The sequence below is a fragment of the Papaver somniferum genome, unplaced genomic scaffold (genome assembly GCF_003573695.1).
Source record: "Papaver somniferum cultivar HN1 unplaced genomic scaffold, ASM357369v1 unplaced-scaffold_118, whole genome shotgun sequence".
Taxonomy (NCBI): Eukaryota; Viridiplantae; Streptophyta; class Magnoliopsida; order Ranunculales; family Papaveraceae; genus Papaver; species Papaver somniferum.
The window spans coordinates 13,521,600-13,530,085 of record NW_020620825.1 but is presented as its reverse complement, the minus strand read 5'-3'; the positions used below and the strand labels follow the sequence as shown (position 1 = coordinate 13,530,085).

The 8,486-nt window shown below is 38.1% G+C and overlaps 1 pseudogene; it reads right to left on the bottom strand.

The window, feature by feature from the left end:
- Positions 1-2,999: 2,999 nt before the first annotated feature.
- On the bottom strand, positions 3,000-8,456 carry LOC113330421 (annotated as a pseudogene).
- Positions 8,457-8,486: the final 30 nt, after the last annotated feature.

Below are 8,486 nucleotides of genomic sequence, written 5' to 3'. Positions count from 1 at the left end.
TTGATCCCTGATTGGGAGTTCCGGCTGGTACCCCTACGGCCACAATTCCCCCTTCGTCTACAATGTGTATTAAGGGTGGCCGAGGATCAGCTTCAATCGTTGATATCTCCAAGTTTGGTCCCCTCGGTTGAGCTTCCGCCCGTGGTCCTAAAAGCACTGGTATGGTTTGATTCTGACAGTTGGTTGACGGCATTCCGAAGATTGGTGGATGTCCCCTCGGTTGAGCTTGGGACCCAAGTCTTGTTAGCTTCTGTAGCTTGGAGGGCCGCAACAGTCTTCGTGGATGCTGCTTTGAGAGCCGCGTCTGCAATGGAGTTAGTGTTCATAGGTGAAGTGATTTCCGCAGCATCCTGCCTCAGAGCAGTTGTTTTATCTTTGTCTCCTTTCTGCTTGCTTCGGGTCATGACCGAGGTAACCCTCGGTGTCTCCTTTGATGAGGCTTTGGTTTTTCCTGCCTCTAGTATCTTCTCCATGTTTAATCCTTTCCTGCATAGGGAAATAAATAAGGAGAACCAAAGATATCCACGAGGATCGGGTTAGCGCCATTCGTACCCGCAAGACTATTGGAATAGAAGGAAATGAGTTGCCCAAGGTCCCTAATAGAAGAGAAATGTAAAGACTTCATGGGTCTAGTTTTTGGAAATACAAATCCTTCAACAAACGATCATGAATCTCGTTTTTAGACTACTTTTGAAAAAGAACTCTTGAAAAGGCAGATCCTTCACGAGGACTCACGAATCTGGATCATTAAGTCTTAGTTGAAGAAAACACCTCACTTGCAAATCGGTGATAGATAGCCACGGGTTTGTATGCTTTGAAATGGTGTTTGTGAAATTGAAGAACATGAACCCAAAAATAAAAAAGGTGTTGAAAGCACGCTGAACCCAGAAAAGGGCACAACCATAATGCGCGTTTTAAGGTAAAATCACAGGATAAGATAAATCTTTACCGGGACAGAGTTCCTGTTTCTAGCGCCAAATTGTGAACACAATTATGTCGAGGCCATCCAAGTGTTCACAAACAATATTCGCATACGTACTAATTCTAGAATTGTACATCGTATGCGTAACGTGATGATTATATCGATTCATCGACTCAAAGCCTTCGGGATTGTCATTGTCTAGTCGAATATTCATGAATAACGTTCGTGTAAGGAAATAAATCAAGAAACAAGTATAAATATATAAAGCATATGAAGTTTAACGCGGAATGTAAGATGCAGAAATGTAAATGAGACAGATTTACGTGGTTCGGCACTAAGGCCTACGTCCACGGGGTTTGGTGTTTCACTATGTACTGAATGGTTACAAAGATAGTCGAATGACTTTAGAATATACATGGGTCTGCGGAAGTAGGTGGATTACTTACTCTTCCTATATTCTCCTCTAATTGCTCTCCAAAATGGTCTGCTCCTTCTCTCTTATTGGAGAGGGGTATTTATAGGGAGAGAACATGGGTCCCATCTCTGAAGTGCCGTTGTAATCTTATCTTCTTGTGCTTTGTGCCTATTACGCAGAGGTCTTCGGTATATGCCGCGGCCTGAGCTTGAACACGAAGGGTTATCCTCGCTTCTTCCATGAGCTGATCAACACGTGTATATCTCTTTGGTATTTAATGCGGGCAGATGGATGTCTGCTCGTGTCAGACAAGTGTCTCTTTGTATGGTCACATCTGTGTCAGCCAAACTTCCTCTCGGCCGTTGATCTGGGATCTTCCTCGGGATTGGGTGCGTTAATACCCAAGGGGTATTATCTGGTGCTCCTCTGATCCATCATACCTCTGTGGTCCTCTGTCCCTGACCGTCAGATCTGCTAACCGATGACATCTTCTAATGAAATGCTTGTTATCATGTTTTGATGTCTCGCTTCACATGCCTTCCACGTGTCTCTTTCTATACACGTGGAGAATGATGAGAAGTGTACATACAATCAAAAAGCTTTTATAATAACTGTACTATAGATTATAGTATCAGAGAGACTGAGAATATGTGCTCAAAAGAGAAGAGCATATCTTCTTTAAACCTCTCTCTCTATATATAGAGACTACCTAGAGACAGATATTGGAAGGGGGGAGTGAACTTCCTTTGGGTTCAAATGTAAAGTATATAAAATACATGAGCATGAATGCATGCTAGCTTGTAATGTACCACTTGATTTAGATGATTTATTGCAAGCCAACAAAACTAAAAACTAAAAAGAAAACCAAAGGAACCTCGAATGGCTGAAACGATGGTAGATGGACGGTGGGGGTGATGTGAACATGTAAATGATGTGTGTTTGTGGGTGTGGGATTGGTGGGGACAAGACTGAATTGGCATAAGACCCCATGTGAGGATGTTGCTAGTGTGTCAAAGCATTTGTGCCTTTTCTTTTCCACCATGGGAATAATATCAACTCATGGTTAAGAACAACTAGATGAGGTGTGGTATCGGAAGTGATGATGATGATGAAGATGGTAGTGTTAGTGGGTATCCAACTAACCAAGGAAGAAGTGGCTCAAATCTAATCAGATGGAAATGGTGGTGGGACACTTCTAGCGCCAGTGGAGGTGCGAGCCTGGTAAGCTCCACAAACCAAAACCAACACCAACACGTCTCTTTAAAATGATAAGCCTTTTTGGTGAATCTAGCTTAAAAACATTTGATCTATCTTAGCAAACATGGGACTTCATTAAAAAGGCAAGGTGTTAAATTCTCACAATTTGAGTTTGAAACTCAGGGGAGCTCCACAATTTCTTCAAAAAAGAAAAATGAAATCAGGAAAGCGATTTCCAATAAAAAAAAGAACATCTTGTTTTCCTTTTGACCTTTTTTTTTCCTGTGGTGCAAACAAAGCCAAAGTTTTCTCACTAAAGAATTAAAAGTTCATGAACTGTGAACCGTTTGTTCAATTAGGATTAATACAAGCGAATTGAATAAGAAGAAAAGGATTCCCATACTATGATTTCCGCTTTTGAACAAAGTTTAATTATTCATTTTGAAATAGTGGTGCAAATCCAAGTCTGGAAACCACGTCTAATCATGGATTAAATGTAATGAAATGAAAGTGTTGATTAGAAATAACAAAATTCCCACTTTATAAAAAGAAGATAGAAATGAAGACATCCCTTTCTCTTTTATAAACTAAATGAGTGGACGGCTTACCTATAGTTGTACCTGCTGATCACATCGACACATTGATGAAGACTGTTTGTTAGTTGTCCATTACGACTACCTCTCATCACATATTAGTCTAAGTGAGATTTCAGACCGTAAGTGGTGATGTACATAAATACATAGAACTGTACAAGCAAATATACAGCGAGTTAAATAGTCAGATGTGGATGACTGATGAGGTGAGGGGGCAGACTCATTCAGCCACTTACATTCAATAACTAACCTTTAGCACCTAAAGAAATCCGCACCATTTTCAACATCATCAGTTTTGATGCCTCCATTTTGGGCCATGAGGATTCTGTACACTCTCTTGGAGCATACTTCCCCTACTCTCCTCCCATCTTCCGTACCTAGCAACCCCTCTGTTGGTATATCCTTGAGCAGGAATTCCTTCTCATGCACCTGTATTAAAAATGACTCAGACAAAAACAACCAAACCAAACATCTAGATTTAAATTTTCACGTCTTTATGGGGTCAAAAAATGAAAAGCTTAGGATTTCATGACGATGTATTGTTTACAGTAACAGCACACAGTATCTGAAAGTCCTATAAAGGGTAGCTCCAATGTCTTTAGACGGCCGAGAAAATGGAAATTCTTTTCTCGAGTTCCGCATACTCTTTGTGCGAGGAATATTTGGAAAGTTGACAATCAAACTATTTGCTTCGTTATGAAAGATGAATTACGTAATCACTATGGTGAGCACTAAACATAACCGATTAACTCTTGTTAATGCTGATACTCACAGATTTACTTGGGTCCACGTAGACACGCAGAAGAGATTTCATGGTCGGGTACTTTTTCCCAATGGCGACGGCAAACCTAGGTTGTACCTTCGGAATGGCCACTAGTGCCTTCAACCTGAAAATATGGATACTAAATATCACAAACCGTGGGTGTAGCTGCTCAAAACGTAAGTCATAACTTAACAAATACATAAAGATAAAAAAGAAATGAAGGATCTATCAAAAAAAAAAAAGAGAGAAAAAAAAAATGAAGGGAGTGATAACAAGAACAAGAGTATCTGGTATAGGACCAATGCGCTTTTTAAATTTATTGTGCTTTGAGTTTGAAAAGAACATAGTTTGTCTCAGTTTCTACTTCCAATAGAATTTTGAGAAAGAGGAAAAGAACCACCAAATGTGATATTCGCCACGGTACAAACAAATTTACTTACCAGATGTTATTTTTTATAAGTTTCTTGTCAACGAAATCCTTGGGGACGATGAATCCATTGGCATTTATTGACAGCCGTGTTAGTTTCTTTCTGGCAATGAACACAAAATAAACAATTTATTTGAAAATCCAGCAGAAGAAGTGAAGTTCATAATCTTATAGATAAAGGATGAAACATTGAAACAATGACAAAGGACATTTTTGGTAAGGTCCAGATGCGTACAAGTCAGATTACGAGTGCTGAATCATGCCCAAGACAGCTTGCAGGATGAAAAATGATTATATTGTACTATCACCGAGTATATAATTACTTTTTTGTTCATCCACACCCTTGAACAACGTGACGGCGATGTAAAGCCATACATCTTTACCAAAGACTCGTGTTAACTACACTAATCCATATAAGAAGAGAGTGGTATTCACAACAATGAAATTCATGAAACCTGGCACACTGTCCCAGTTTCTTCCCTCTGCTTTTTCTACAAGAAACAATGACACAAAGCTCCATGCAGATGGGAAGAAAGACATGTACTGCTAATTTGAAAGTTATAACAAAACAGAGACTCTCTATAGAAAAAACTTCACACGGCTGATACAGATCCAATTCTCTAACAGTTTAATAGATATACTTAACAAACCCTAAGAGAAAACGCAGTGAAGTTGAGTAATCTTTAAATGGTGGGCCAGAATAAAAATTAAGAACCACCAACTGAATTGAGGATCAACTTATAAAATGAACAGCAACAGAGTCACCTAAGCTAAGATTGAGTTTCAAGTGTGCATTACCTGAATTGGCATGTAGCAAGGCTAGATGTTAAACCAACAACATGCTCAGCTAATTCAGCTTCATCTACACATTGCCGCGAATGTACTTTTTCAAAATTAGTAGCTAATTTTGAGAACGCCTGCAACAATTTGATATATTCAGAAAAAATGAAACCTCATTCTAGGATCACTAGAGTATGCATCTTTCGTGACTTCAAGATAGGGATGGATTATATGTGTATTACTATTTTATCAAGATAACAAACCTCATCAACCAGTGGGCGTTTCCAAGTACTGTTTGATGGATCCTTAAACTGCTCTTGTTCCCTATTACAACCAAAGAAGATCGGATTTGGAAATTTTTGAAGTAAATATAGTGAAATTTTCGAGGTGGAAGTCACACTAAACAATGAAATCACAAGGATGGGAAACTAAAGGAATAATAAACAAAACAAAAACTTTAGAAAATGTATGCCTTCACATACCTTTTGTTGATATATGATTTTAGTCTATTTTTGTGAGATAACAAATTGTGTATGAGGGATATCTACTTTGAACCTTCAAGACATCTTCCATTAAAGTTTCGTTGGAGACAAGATTACAAAATTCTTCTGCCTGGCGCACAATCAATATGTATGGAACCTCTGATCCCTTGGATGATAACTGCACCATTCAACTAAAGTCAGTTTCGGATAAGTAATGGCACAAATATGTCATGTTTAAGGCGTATACCTTTTGAGAAACTTATCTGCATATGAAGACATGAATGAATTGTTACATAATTATAGTATAACAGTTTATGGAGGAACTAATCTTGCTGCAAATTATCTTTATCATAATTGTACTTTTGGTTACGCACCGAAAGAACAACAAACACTTACAACCAGAGGTTTGCATTACCTTTGAAAGCTCATCAGGAACAGTAATTGTCCATAAAATTGATCTTTCAATAGGATTGGAAGTTACACGATAATTGAGACCTTTCTCTGCTAGCCTTGTAAGAATAGGTCCTGGATAATAACCAATATCTTAGTAACATATCCAAGCCGTCAAATAAATTCAATTGAACATCCAAAGTGTATAACCAAGAAGAAAAGTCATAAACAGTTGATGTACCTCCAATGGCACCAATCTCCACTACCTTAGCATCAATTTCAGCTACTATAGATTTTAGAGCAAATTTACCATTCTCCCACTTTTGCTGTTCTTTTTGTAATTTCTTCAGCTCCGCTGCTTCAGCTTTCTGAGCTTGCTTTTGCAATTTCTCTTGCTGCAAACTCAAACCTTGAATGCTTAACATACAAACATAATTAAAAAAATTGTCATATAATAGCATGTTTAGAAAAGCTGACCTCCTTCTTGAGTTTTTTTTCCTCAATCAAACGAAGTTTGTCTTCTTTCGTTTTCTTCTTCCTATCATTAGCATCATCCTTGCGACTATTTCTTCTTGGATTTAGTCCAATATCTTTATCTTTCTGGGAAGTCGAGATCCCATTTTCTTCCTCATAGCATCCCTGAGACTGTTGAATCGGCCATCAGGTTATTGCTAAGTGAAAAGGACATTAATCCTTCTTTTCTTAAGTAAAAAGTTATAACTATATGCAATAGCAATTAGGAAGAGCTACACATCATACGCTTGCCGTTACATTGTTTCCTTTTTGTCCTTCACTAGTAATGTTTTTTTTCCAGGAAAACTGAAACACGAATAGTGTACTGTACTACTCTATCCTTACCTGATATATAACATCTCCATAAGAACATTCAAGGTTTGAAGGTCTGCCGCCAATATCTTCTACATAATCGTCCGTCCCTGAGAAATATTGATTCCTTATTTCTTGTTAAATGATGGATACCCAATTCAACTATCGTCATTGACAAATGTAATTTTAGTTATTAACTAATGTAAGCATTCTTCAGTCTCTTTGACATAAACATTGTTTTAGAAGTCTTACACGGAGAAGAAGTAGAGTCAGGAAAACTAGAGTTAATTTCCATGTTGTTCGATCCAGCAACCATGTCTTCATTCTCCTTCGACATTTCCGCTTCACAATCACCTCTTGCTTCGTCATCAGAGTCCAAACATATAAAACAACTATTTCCTGCTATAGGTAAAAATAATCAAAATGAGTGAGTTGCAAACTACTTCAGAGCTCATAACGATAACGTTTGAAACTCGTCCAGACACCCCAATAAAGAGAAGAAATGCATCATGGGACGTAACAACCCATCAAAAACATAGATTTCGCAGGTACCAAACTAGCAGGCAAACAAAGGAGGTCCACTTGCTGAACAAACAAACCGTGTTCAAATGACAAAATTTATGTTTCACTAGACTCCTCATTTCGGCACCACAAATAGTGTCTTCATTCTACTTCAAGCTATAACGGGATGACATAAAGGGTTGAATAATTCAAACCCAACTTGTTCGCGAAAAAAAGCAAAACTGCAGCGAGGACTTCATCCCCTCTTTCCGATTGATGGTGCATTCAGTGTCACTGAAATTCTATGCACATTACAGATCTTAAACCAGTGGGGATCATCAATTGCTTTTGATAAGTGTGGGTTACTTGTAATGATAGTTCATTACTAACTCAAGCCATCCTTCGGGGATGCAGCATCCAATTCAAGGATGATGGAAGGTTTTTGCTTAAATTATGAACTATATTGATCCCCAGAATCTAACAGAATCCCTTAAATTCGAGACCAGTTCCTTTTCCGTTGCTAATGACACTCCAAGCTACTACCCTGCTAAACCCCAAACCTAAAGAAAACCCTAATTTCCAGAACACAAAATTCTCATAACAAAAACCTAAACAATCAACAAATTATGAAAAAAAATAATCAAAAAGAAATAATATGCACTAACCAGAATATTCTTTGTGGTTTCGACTTGGAAGCGTAAATGATGAATCCCCAATTTTAGGGTCAGCGGAGTTGGCACATTTAAGAACTGAAACATCAGATTTGGACGAATCTTTTAATGATGAAAATGGGGTTTCAGGAACAAAAGAGGGAGAAGAGGATGACGAAAGGATTGATTGACTAGGTTTCTTAATAGGAGTTGGATCGTCATCGAGAATTACAAGTGTAGAAGAAGAAGAAGGGAGAAGAGTTGCAACACCCTCGTCGCTGTTATTTTTTCTTCTTTTGGTGGGAGGAGGGTTGTATGGAAATGGACATGGAGATAGTAATGGATCATCATCATCTGAAAGGATTTCTACATGATCATTAGCCATTGAATGATGTGATTTTCTCCTTTGTGTTCTAAATCCCGCTCTTTTCTTTCGTACTAGGTACCATTTCAAACTTGCAATAGAAAGAAGGTAGAGAGGAGAACTAAACAAAGGGTTTAATTCATTTTTATTACTAGAACACCCTATGTTTTGGGTTCA